The sequence below is a fragment of the Lemur catta genome, chromosome 8 (genome assembly GCF_020740605.2).
Source record: "Lemur catta isolate mLemCat1 chromosome 8, mLemCat1.pri, whole genome shotgun sequence".
NCBI lineage: Eukaryota > Metazoa > Chordata > Mammalia > Primates > Lemuridae > Lemur > Lemur catta.
In genome coordinates this window covers 66,988,954-67,001,778 of record NC_059135.1, presented here as the reverse complement: position 1 = coordinate 67,001,778, position 12,825 = coordinate 66,988,954, and the positions used below count along the sequence as shown (strand labels likewise).

Here is a 12,825-nt window from a genome sequence, read left to right as displayed (position 1 = left end):
TAATTTGATCTCATTCCTAATTCCTCATCATGAACATAAATATTATCATTATAATTGGAATGCTGACCAAAAATTCTTCACTAAAGCCAGATCAGGAATCCCCTCAGATGACAATTAACAGGCTGCAAAGGAATTTTTTGTACATTTTCTTACTGAATGTTCACAAAGACCATGTAGAGTTGTAAGAGCTATAAAAACCATCCATTTTCTATACACGGGAAGGTGGAGATTCACCAAGGTTAAATGTCTTGCCTCAAAATACCCAACTGATAATTGAACAATTGGTTTGGAAACCAGGTCTTCTGACTCCTAGTTCAGCACTTTTTTCACTGTAAAAAATTTGCCTTTAAAAATGCTTTTTCAGCATGTAACAGCATGGCCTGGCCCTAACCTTTAGAAGCTATTGTTTGAGCACATTTATGAAGTTCTATTGTTAATGGTGCTAAAAAACTGCACATCTTTTTTTTTTCTATCTGCAACACAAAAAGAAAATGCACAGTTTGACACACTTCCCCCAAATTCTCTGTGACAATTGTGCGTAAAAAACTGGATTCATGTATGTCAGCAGGGAAGAGCATACGTGAGTGTGTGCATTAAGAGAGAGCAGCATATTGTATCTCTATGTGTTGTAGAAAGAAGGATGGAACATTATTCTAATGTGAAATTACAATATAGAAATCATTTATTAATTTGTATGTGAACTATTAAAGGAAACTAACATTTATAGGATAATTACCATGCTGTAAATCTACCTCCCTCCTGTCACTAAGTCCCTGCCCCATTCCTTGAAGATACTTGCATCCGGCTCACTGACAACTCCACCCAGACCTCCGCCCATCCTCCTCAGGTGAATTAAAGGTCCTTGTGAATGTCTCAGGCCTCTCAATTTCTTGATATTCTCATCTTTACTAACCTTTACCTCCACTCCACTTTAGGTATCCACTCCGGAAACATGCCATCACCCCGGACTTCTTCATCTTTGAAATATTTATTCCAAATATCCCACTGGCCACCACTCTCTGATTGACTTCAAGGAATTCTCCAAGCATGTGATCAACCCATTCTTCTCTATACTTCCTTTCAGGAAAATCTTAGCTTTCATGTTCATCTCTTTAGTCATACTCATGTCAATTTCCAAACTTCCTGGCCCCATTGTCCTTTTGTCACAGATGCCTAACAGATCTCTAGCCAGGCAACCTGGTGATCTCCTTCGTCTGTGCTGACGGAGGGATCTGTGGCTCTCTGCAGTCGGCCCTCAAGCCTCATCGGGGTCTCAGGGCTCCGTGGAAATCTTTCCAGTCCTTTAGAGTGTTTCCACTTTCTTTAAATCTTTAAACACAATTAAGTTGGCTTTAAGGCAAGTTAGAGAAACTCTCCCCTTTTTGCAGAGAAAATAGAAGCCTTTTTCATGGGAATGTCCTCAATTTACTATCTCCAAATCTATAAAATTAACTACATACTAGAACCCATCTGTTCCTGCTTTTCTTTTGCTACAATGAGGTAGGTGTGTCTCCCTTCTATTCAAGGGAGGTACTTCACATGCCTTTACTATCTCCCTCTCTCTGACTCCTTCATATTTTCATTCAAGTATCTGGAACCCTGTTCTATCTTAAAATAAAAACAACTAATTACCCTGATCTGACCCCTACACATCATACACATCGAAACATCACTATATGCCCTATAAATACATATAAGGATTACATGACAATTAAAAATTAATTAATTTAAAGAAATAGGCCAGGTGTGGTGGCTCATGTCTGTAATTCCAGCACTTTGGGAGGCCCAGGCAGGAGGGTCACTTAAGGCCAGAAGTCCGAGGCTACAGTGAGCTAGGATCTCACCATTGCACTCCAGCCTGGGTGACAGAGCAAGATCCGGTCTCTAAAAATAATGAATGCATGAATGAATGAATGAATGAATGAGTGAAAAAAACAAAAACAAAACAAAAAACCTTTCTTATCCATAGGCTCTCCACAATCCACCATTCTTTCATTTAATTGCTCAACTCAGAAGCTTGGGAATCATCATTTATTCCTTCTTCTTCCTTATCCTTTACATACAATTGATAAACAAGTTCTACCAAACCCATCTCCTCAATATCTCTTTATTCATGTACTTTTCTGCATTTCCAGTGAAACGTCCCAAAGTCTGTGCTGTCCAACAAAAATACAATGTGGGCCACATTGCTAAAATTTTTAGTTTTCTAGGAGCTACAGAAAAAGTAAAAAGAAACAATGGAATTAATTTTAACAATATATTTTACTTAATCCTTTATATGGAAAATATTGTCACTTTATAGGACACAAAATGGATGAACCTTGAAGGTATTATGCTAAATGAAATGAGCTAGTCACAAAAAGATAAGCACTGTATGATTCTACTTATATGAGGTAACTCTTATGATAATTTACAAGGCTCTGCAAACTGGACCATGTCTACTTTCTAGCTTCATCTCCTCATTTTCATAGTCTACAATACAACACATGCACACACGCACACGACACACAAAATTTATTTTTGTTCCTTAAAGCCCTTGAGATCTTCTTGGTTTCTGAGTCACTGTGTGTTCTGTTCCTTCTGTTTAGAATGCTCTTCCTCATCTCCTTAGGCTAACTGCTGCTCATACTGCAAGTCTCCTCAGAAACTTTCCCTGATCCCCTAGGTCTGGATTAAATGTTCCTCCTGTGTGCTCACATGGAACTTTCAGCTCCTTCTACCATACCCTTTATCACACTATTGTTACCTTCTTTATATTTACTTGCCTGCCCCCCGACCCTAACCATATTCAGGGCAAGGACAGCACTAACTTTGTTGCTTTTTTATCCCCAATTCCAAGCATAGTGCCTAGCATATGGTGGGTGCTCAACAGACACTCATTGAATAAGTAAATGGTTAAATGTAGTCTTTCTTTAGGACCAGAAGTGAAGAGAAACTTTTCAATTTGCAAAATCTCTTGTAATTTAAAGGTATTTGTTTCTCTTGTCCTTTTTTGATTTCTTGGATCTTGCTAATTTTCAGATGAATTTGTTTCCAAAGAAATAGTTTCTTTAAGGTGGGTATTAAAAAGTAAAGCAGGAAATAGCTGTTTCAATAGAAGAAAGAGAGGAAAACTTCCAAGAGAGAAGAACTGAATTGCATAGCATACATTAGGAGAATTACAATAACATTTGATTTTGTGGTAAAATAAGCGTTATTAAAGCGAACTTATGATCTCCATGTCACTAAATCTAATGGACATTTTAAATCTTGAGTATCTTACCTGACTTCTCAGGTAACAGTCTTTAAAAGTTGCCTCCTGTTGGAAGCATTCTTTTCCCATTGGGTCCCTGAAACCTAATTCTTCTGGTTTTCCTCCTGTTTCTATTTGTATCTTTTCATTTTCCTTTCTCAATCTTTAAATGTTAGAGCTCCTCAAAGCTAGACATTCGGTCTCTTCTTGTTTCATTCTCTGCTTTCTCCCTGAACTCTCCCATCCAAGTCCATGACTTTATTTTCTCTATAGAAATATCTCTCATATATATATATATATATTTTAATGCCAAACCTCTCTTCATATCTCCAAAGCCATCATCTAAGTATCTACCTAAAATCTCCCTTGGGAGAGATGAGTATACTCCAAATTGAACCAAATAAAAATATAATTAATGACCATCTGTAAAACTCACTCTCCTTCCAATGTTTTCTGTTTCATTGCTGTTTGACTGAATGACACTATCCTTATGTAATTGTTTAAGCTGGAAAACTAGGAATTATTTTAATTTAATTTAATTCTCTCATAATCCCTATTTCTAATATATTTTATGTCAATCAATATGTATTGAATTAATATTAGAAATGTTTTATATTAATAAAGCTGTACAGTGTTCTTAAAGCATATATATTATTATTACATGTATACTTGCAGAGCTATGGAATTTTTTCTAGGATTCCACACAACATTTATCTAAATGCTATTAAATGTGGAAGAATTTTTATTGTTGTTTCTGCCTTGTGGTACATCGGTAGAAAAGCTTTAGTCTTCCTAGTGAGGATAAGGGGAATGTCATCGCAGCATCCTTGTTTTTAGTCAAGACTGACAAGAAATGTGAGTGTTTTAGATACCAATTAACATCTAGATTCGGTTCCTACTCTTTTAGAAGTTTGTAACATGGTAACAAAAGCTTAGAATTGGACAGGAGCAGCATGAGGTAGAGCCTTTGAGAGTTAAACCTCTGAATCTAAAGGAAAAACTATGGCTAGCTCTTTCTTCTTAATTTCCCTCTAATCAGCTAAGGCTAGTTAGAATGGCAGAGAAAATGTTGAGAAAGAGTATTTCATTATTGTGAAATTGCCTTTACCTCCCTTTCCCTTTTTTTGATAAGTAAGAGGAAAAGTTCCATCGCCTTTCTTTACCTAGAATTAGTGAAAAAGAAAATCACTGGATGCCAATCAGCTTGTCTGTGCAGTACCTGGAGAGCCCTAGCCTGGTGTTACAAAATTGACAAGACTGCTTCTCATCAGACTATGTCACATGGTGACATGGGCGACATATGTCTATATGCTTACTTTCATCCCAGAGAGCATCATTCTTTTTATTAATTAGAATTTAGGTTATACTGTGGGACATAGAGATACCAAATGAAGTGACTTAAACATGAAGAAAGTTTATTTTGCTCTCATAAACCTTCAGATGCAGACAGCTCAGTGCTGGCAGGATGGCTACACAGCTGTTTAGGGCTCATGCTGCTCCTACCTGCCCAGATGTGGCTTCTTTAAGTTTCAGCCTTCACTCTGTAGCTAATTTAGCCACCACCCTAAGTTCTAGCTAACGGGAGGTGAAGGGAAATGAGGCTGTGTCCTTAAAGGAAGGGGATATGCCTTTTCTGCCACATTATTGCTTGAGAGGGTAAAAAATGTCATTATTCCTCATGGCCATATGTTCAACTAAAAGTCAGAAGATTTATTGTCATAAAAGGGGGAAGAGACATTGGAGACAAGTAGCAATCTTTAACGTAGTCTTGGAAAGCAGTTCTTCACACTTGGGGTACTGAGTCAAGGGTGAAATAACCTTGACTTGACCTCTGCTTTCAGCTTCTCTACCTGTGTGAACTTGGGCAGTTACAATGTTCTTGAGTGTTTGTTTCTTCCTTCAATATTCCATGCAAAACTCCATTATAGAATTTGTCACGTTGTATTGCAGTTTGTCTTTGTGTCCCCCGGTGTTTAGTGTAGCACCTTACATGAAGTCAGCACTCCCTATCCACGTTAACAGTTAATGGCTCCTTCTTAATTGTATTTCCCTACCTTTGTAACAACTATTTGCTCCTTTCCTTCTGCAGTCACAGGAAACCATTGTATTTCATTATCTTTTTTCTTTTTCACATCAGTTACACAGTCTGTATGAGTAACTGCTCACTGTCACATGAAGTCCATTCCATTGCTAACACATTCCAGCCAGGCACGGTGGCTCCTACCTATAATCCTAGCACTCTGGGAGGCCAAGGTGGGAGGATCCCTTGAGCTCTGGAGTTGGAGACTAGCCTGAGCAAGAGCGAGACTCCGTCTCTACTAAAAATAGAAAAATTAGCCAGGTGTGATGACACATGCCTGTAGTCCCAGCTACTCAGGAGGCTGAGACAGGAAGGTTGCCTGAGCCCAGGAGTTTGAGGTTGCAGTGAGCTATGATCATGCTACTGCACTTTAGCTGGGGCAACAGAGAAAGACTCTGTCTCAAAAAAAAAAACAAAAACAAAAGAAAACACACACACACATTCCATACCCCCTTTTTTCAATAAGTTATAATTTATATATAAAATCACCTATTTTAAACTGTACAATTAAGTGATTTATAGTAAGATTACTAAACTGTGTGCAACCATCATCACAATCCAGTTTTAGAATATCTTCGTCATCCCAATAGAATCCCTTTTGCTCATTTACCCTTAAACATCATTTTTACCAATGTCCCACATGAAATGGGGAGCCAGCATATATCATACGCCTATTGAGAACCAGTCAGTGCTTAGTGCTCTAGGGAATTCATATAGCATAGAATATAATACCTAATCCCAGGGGGCCAGCTAGTTGCCAAAATAAGACCTCAGTCAGAGACCACCATGAGAAAATATGTGTCCTATTCCCAGCCTTTGTGAATGGGCTAGTACTATACAACTACAGAAATTCCTATAGTTGAGCAGATCATCTAAATGTGAAAAAAATCTTACCTACTGCATAAAGATAGCTATTTTTTTTCTCCTTTCTGTCTTAAAACACCCTTTCTTAAATTGACCACTGATAGTTTCCAGATGTACGGGCTTTTTGTAACATCTCTTTCCTCTTAAATGTCATCTTAAATATTGTGTTAGTCTATTTTCTGCTGCCATAACAGAATACCACAGACTGGGTCATTTATAAAGAAAAGAGATTGGGTGGGGGGAGGGGATGGAGGTATGACTACATGGTGAGTGCCAGGCGCACTGTCTGGGGAATGGACACGCTTGAGGCTCTGACTAAGGGGGATGGGCGGGACATGGGCAATGTATCTAACCTGAGCTTTTGTACCCTCATGATGAGCTGAAATTAAAAAAAAAAAAAAAGAGAGAGATTTATTTTGCTCACAGTTCTGGAGACTAGGAAGTCCAAGCACAGCACTGGCACCTGGCAAGGGTCATCCCATGGCAAAAGATGAAAGATGGAAATGAGACACAGAGAAAAATGGGGCCAAATCTATCCTTTTATGAGTAGCCCACTTCCTGTCCCAAGATAATGGGATTAATCCATCCATGAGGACAGAGTCCTCATGACCTAATCACCTCTTAAAGGCCCCATCTCTTACTACTGTTACAATTAAGTTTCCAAAACATGAACTTTTGGAGGACATGTTCAAACCAGAGCAAATATGTACCTCCTTCTGTTTCCATTTACTTATAACCAGAATCTAAATTATATATTTGCATCTTTCCAAGTAGTATCTAACTTACTCTTCAATAAATACTGCTAATTCTAAATGAAAATTAAGATCACTATAATTTTTCACTTTGGGGTACTTATTGAAAAGACTAATGTTTATTAACTTTCTCAGAATTAAATGTAACCAGTAGATTTTTTGGCCCTCAGGTTGTTATTAATGATAATTAACTGTGGTGATGAAGAATTACTAATAGTTATGACCCTGAGGTGCAAAATAATGTATTTCAAAAAGCTGCTTATTCCCTTAGGTATTCAGTAAAGCAATCCAGTTTTTGTTTTTATTTTTTTTTTTCCATCCAGGAAGCCATGAGCACTGGGCATTCCTAGATGCCAAGTGCAGATTATTCTCCTCCCACACATCCCCTAGTCTCTTCTTGAGCCTTTCTCATAGCCAAGAAATCAGCAGGGACACCTCACTCAAGGAATGCATTCATGTAACATGATTATGGGGTGGAAGAGACGGAATATACAAGGTTAAGAAATGCTTGTTTTTAGCCCTTGAACACTTGCCTCCACCAGTTTCATTTTTTTCTTTTTGACATGCAATTAGCTCTCAAGAAGTGGCTCCCAGCCTTAGCTGCACATTGGAATCACCTGAAAGTTTAAGAAGATACTGACGTGGAGGAAATGGGGAAATGTTAGTCAAAGAGTATAAAACTTCAGGCATAAGATGAACAAGTTCTGCAGATCTAATGTACAGCATGGGTGGTGATGAATGTGTTAATTAATTTGATTGTGGTAAGCATCATACAATGTATACATATATCAAATCATCACATTATATACTTTGAATATATTGAATCTTTGTCAATTAAATATTTTTTTAAGAGATAGTGATGCCTGGACCCACCGCTAGAAATCTTGATCTAATTGTTCTGAGTTTGGACTCAAGCAAGCATCAGCATTTTTCAACACCTTGCCCAGTGATTCCAATGTGCATTTAGGAGTAAGAACCACTGTTTAGACTGAGAATAAACATAGTAGCTCATAGCCAGCTCTGAGGGAAGGATGCTCAATACCTGCTGGACAAAGAGTTTTCAGAGCTGAAGCAAGAAATGTGAAAACAGTGCCAGAGATAGACATGCCAACTGCTTCAAAAGGGGGCCTAAGGCCAATCTTTGTGAATGGTGTGTGTGTGTGTGCACGCGCGTGCACGTTTGATGTAAGAAAGAAACTGAGAATAGGGGAAATTTGTCTCCAACCAGAGAGATGTGGGAAGCACAGATGATAGAACTGGATTTTTAAATATTCCATAATTTTGGACATTTGGCCAGCCTCTTTACATCTTTAAGCAGAGATGGATCCAAGAAATTTTCCTGAAAAGGCCCTCAACCCAAAAATACACCTCCTGTGTCACCTCTCTCATCAACCACAGTGTCTGAAAAAGCTCACTAAGTAAGAGCCTTTCTTTTTGGTTAAACCAGGCCAGTAAAACAATTTCACATCCTCTGTTGGCTTTAGAGCTCTAAGTCAACTTTACATCCTCTGTTGGTTTTAAAGATCAGCTTCATTTTATTAAATGCACCTACACATGCCTTGGACTCTTGGAATAGGAGTGAGCATTGAAGAGGGGCCTTCTCTGGGGTTAGCTCTGAAACTTGAGAATTGCCTGAGAAGGAAGTCCCCTGAAGGGAAGGCCTCAGGTGCTGGAGAAATAAGCCATAACATGAGGATGGGGATCCTCAAGAGAATGACAAAGTGAGGTATAGTTATAATTTGCACTGGGGAAAACCTTGGGCTGGAGAAATGGCTCTGTCCCAGTTCCCCGATTTAGAATTAATTGAAGGTGTACATGTTCCAGTGCTGCAGGATGGAATACAGGGGCTGATCAGGAAACGTTCAGGCTTGGAGCAGAGCTCTTTGATGATTGTCCACTGATGCGGTCAGTGTTTTTTTGGGTTTTGTTTGTTTTGGACATTCGGTATTATAGTTGAATTCATTGATTAGCCTGTTTTAGTTGAAACCAACATCCAATTATGAGCCATTGTTTGTTTAAAATCACTGTAAGCAAGCACGATAATTTATTTACTTTTAATCCAGAAGTTGATTATGAAGCTTGCCGTTTACCCAGAATCCCAAACTTCTGTTTTCTGTTCTGGCTTTTGGCCTGCTAACCAAATGATCATTTACCAAGGGTGCTCTTCGGAACTCAAGGGAGTAGAAATTTTAGGCCCTGGCAGTGCTACCTGTTGGGGGTCGGCCTTAAAGGTCGGCTGCAAGTGCCCCAGCTCCCCTGACCGCAGACCTCTCTCCTGCTCCCACTGGGGTGTCGAGTCTTCCACCACCCCACCTTCGCCTGCCTGGGGGGTATCAGCTTAAACCGCACGGAAGGGTCACACACACACACTCCCCTCACTACACTGCACATAAACTCATCGATTTACTACTACCAGCACTCAACCAACTGGAGACAGGCAGTTTTCGAGAGAACAGCACTCATCGTAGGTCTTTTAATTTGGAGCTGGGGGTGCGATTCGTGGTTAGGGGAGGCTCAGAGGACATTAAAGGAGGTGTTCAGTGACTTACATGACTGTCATCACTCATCAATCAGTAAGATTGGCCCAAGGTGTAAATATCAAGCGGAGAGAAAAATCTATGTCGAGCAAGTCCCCTGCCTTGATTTCATCATTTATATCATATATGATTAAGCTACAGAGAGAGTGGCGGTGTCATTTTCTTTCTTTTCAGCTTAAGCTCCATGAAACTGAAGAGCGAACAGCGAAATCATTTTTATGTGCCAGGGGTTATCTGGCCATAACCCCTACGTAACTCAGTTACGGGAGCTGGCGGGAAAACGTCGTTTTCCTGAGATGTGGGTTTTTTCGGGGGAGGGATTAAGGGTGTTCAAGTAAATCCACAAGGTTTTCCTGTGCGAATAGGTCTCCACCGCTCTGCTCCAGGAATCGCGCTGCTGGGGCAGCCGGGACGAGGCTCGCGCTGCAGCCCGGGCGCTGGGCCCGCCTCGCGGTCCGCGGCGGGGCCGGCTTGGAGGTTCGAGCCCATCGCAAGGCCGATGCCGGACGCACAGCGGAGCGGGATCTCTGGCGCCTGCGCGGTGAGCGACTCCGGCTTAGGCCGGCGCTCAGGGCCGTGAAGTCCCGCCCATCTGGCCCCGCGAGGACCAATCCCCACCGTGCTCCAGGCGCCCGGCAGGAGAGTTGGGGAGTGAACGCTAGCTAAGCGCTTGGCTGCTGGCTCGCAGCGCGGGCTTCCGATGCACCACAGCAGCAGCTTAAGGTGGCAGTGGGAAGGGAAGAGACATTATTTCAGAAACGCATACCAGAATAAACTTTAAAACCACTTGGTGCAAAAATTTGACGAGGGCTAAACAGACTGAATGAGTACCTATACCAGAAAGTGGGCCTTCGGCTGGGGGATGTAGCTCAGTGGTAGAGCGCGCGCTTCGCATGTGTGAGGTCCCGGGTTCAATCCCCGGCATCTCCAAGCAGCCGCAAAGTGGGTTTTTTTTCCCCCCTAATTGATACCTTAGAACACTAATCTTACTATCTGTACATAACTTTTGCTGACATCTAGGGCGCCCAAGAGCAATCTAAAAGGAAGACGGAAAAAAAATCAGCGAAGCAGAGGGAAACAGCGTTCCTGATTGCTCGAAGTAAAGTGAAACAAGAAACCAGGTTTGATTAAAGTTTCTTCATTTGCACAGGGCTAACGTTACGGTGTCGTTATTAAAGTTTACGGCTCCTGGAGCGTGAAAAAGGTCGACAGTGCATTGGCCGGGAATCGAACCCGGGCCTCCCGCGTGGCAGGCGAGAATTCTACCACTGAACCACCAATGCTCCTGATAGGAATGTGTTTTTATTCATTACTAGAAGCTATCCCGATAAAAGCAATCTTTCTGTTAGCAATTGTGTATTTAAATTTAGAAAAAGTAATAGAATTATTAATTAAACAATTATCAAAAATAATTATTTGAAAACCATTAACAATTACAAAAATTCTCATTATACCAACTTCTGTTGAACTTTATGAGGAAATTCTTATGAAACAGTCCTTGGTGAAGAAGGCAAAAGATTTTATTATGTTCTGTAGAAGATTACACAGTCACTTAGCCTCTCTGGAGACACTTAGACAACCCCTCCTTGTTTTTCTTTTATCATTTTAGCTAATTAGACAAATACATGATGGAGATTTGTTAGGGATTGGGAGTAGGGACGAGGAAACAGGGAACAGAAATTTGAACACTGACCCAAATTTATAATTTGGAAATTGGTAAATTAGAACTTTATGAGATCATGTAGTTCTCATATATGAGCATCAGGAACTTTGAAACATTGGTGACTCTAGCCAAGTGACCTGAATTCTCTAAACTGCCCCTTTCATCATTTGTGAATGACTTGACTTTGGGACCTTTTCCAACTATAATCCTTCACCCTTAGTTTCCATGGAAAGTGAAATTGCTAATGATACAATGGAAATGTATAAGGGGGAGAAAGTAGAATGAAGGAAACAAATTTCTGGAAATGGTGATAAATATAAGATAGAAGGCTGTGGACGTAGGCATCACTGGCTCTTTGCCTCTGGGAGGGAAATTCCCAACAATTTCCAGAACCTTTGACTGGCTAAGGAGGATTTGGGAAAAAAATATGAGAAAATAATAGCTGTGCCAGGGTATGAAGTACATTACACATGGACTTTAACCCAGTGAGGTAGATATTATTATTACCCCAACTTAACAAATGAAGAAACTTAGAGACAAGACTGGAATACATAGTATTATGTTTGAAGTCTGGATGCTTAGTCACTGCCCTGTTCTGCGTACAACAGAATAAATCACTGTGTACTGGCACCTGAAATACTGCATGTAGCTTAGGACGTTATATATTAAGCAGTAGAATGGAGTTAGAGAAAGATCATAAAAGGCTACTGAAAAGAGATAAGGAAGGACTGCTACATTACGATTTATTTTTAAGTACTTTTTAGTGTATGGCTAAAGAGCAAATCTGAAGACAAATACATTACAGAATTATAAAGACATAAAAGATAGGCAGGGGATTAGGGAATCAGGAAATCTAGACTACAAATCCCAAGTAACCTGTGAAAGAACAAGGTCATAATCATTTTATTTCTTCTAACCTTAGTTTGTTCTTTCAAATGAGAGAATAAAGGAGAAGTGCAGTTTTAAAATTCTATTCTGAGAGGATCTAGTTTTCCAGGGGCACCTCAAGGTCAATGGCTGGTGAAGCCTCACCTTCTTTCCCTGCCCCCTCAATTCCACCAGCTCCTTTAAACTCCCTACTCATTTGCATTTGTTTGTTAGGTTTCAAGTCCTGAATAAAAAAAAACTTTGAAAAGTCTTGCACTAAATAATCTAAGATCCTTTAGATTCTTGAAATGTTATGATTCAAAAAAAAAAACAGTCTAAAAGAAACTCAGAACACAAGAAACACTAACAAAAGTTTAAAACAGGTGGAAGCAATCAAATAAAAAGTGTGGTCTTGTGGCAGACATTATCAGAGGCCTACTCGAATGCCATTTTATTTTTTTCTTCCTAAAAAAAAGTCCATTTGATTCTACCTAGCCCCAAGGACAAATGTGGTGCACCAAGCCAGTTATCCCATTTTCCTTTATAAAGATTGATCTGAGTAGGTTTGTCACTGAGTTCCTGCCAATGAGAGGGAAGTATAGTCAGCCAGGGGTTTCTGGGCAAGATGGTACGGAAGATCTTTTTTGCCCATTCTTTTCTCCATGTATGAGGGTATGATGTTTGGAACTGCCCAAACCTTTCTGAGACTTAAATGGAAACTGAGAATGACCCAGCAGAAAAATAGAAAGAGACACTATACCATCCTGGAATTTTCTTCACCTAGACTTTTGGTTAGGTAAACTAATTGAAGATATTTATTGTTTAAGCAC

The 12,825-nt window shown here is 39.9% G+C and overlaps 2 non-coding genes across 2 annotated transcripts; one reads left to right on the top strand and one right to left on the bottom strand.

Moving 5' to 3' along the window:
- Window positions 1–10,323: 10,323 nt before the first annotated feature.
- Window positions 10,324–10,395, top strand: TRNAA-CGC. The gene has a single exon. It is a non-coding gene; the product is annotated as a tRNA-Ala (tRNA).
- Window positions 10,396–10,677: 282 nt separating this feature from the next.
- TRNAG-GCC lies at window positions 10,678–10,748 on the bottom strand. The gene has a single exon. It is a non-coding gene; the product is annotated as a tRNA-Gly (tRNA).
- Window positions 10,749–12,825: the final 2,077 nt, after the last annotated feature.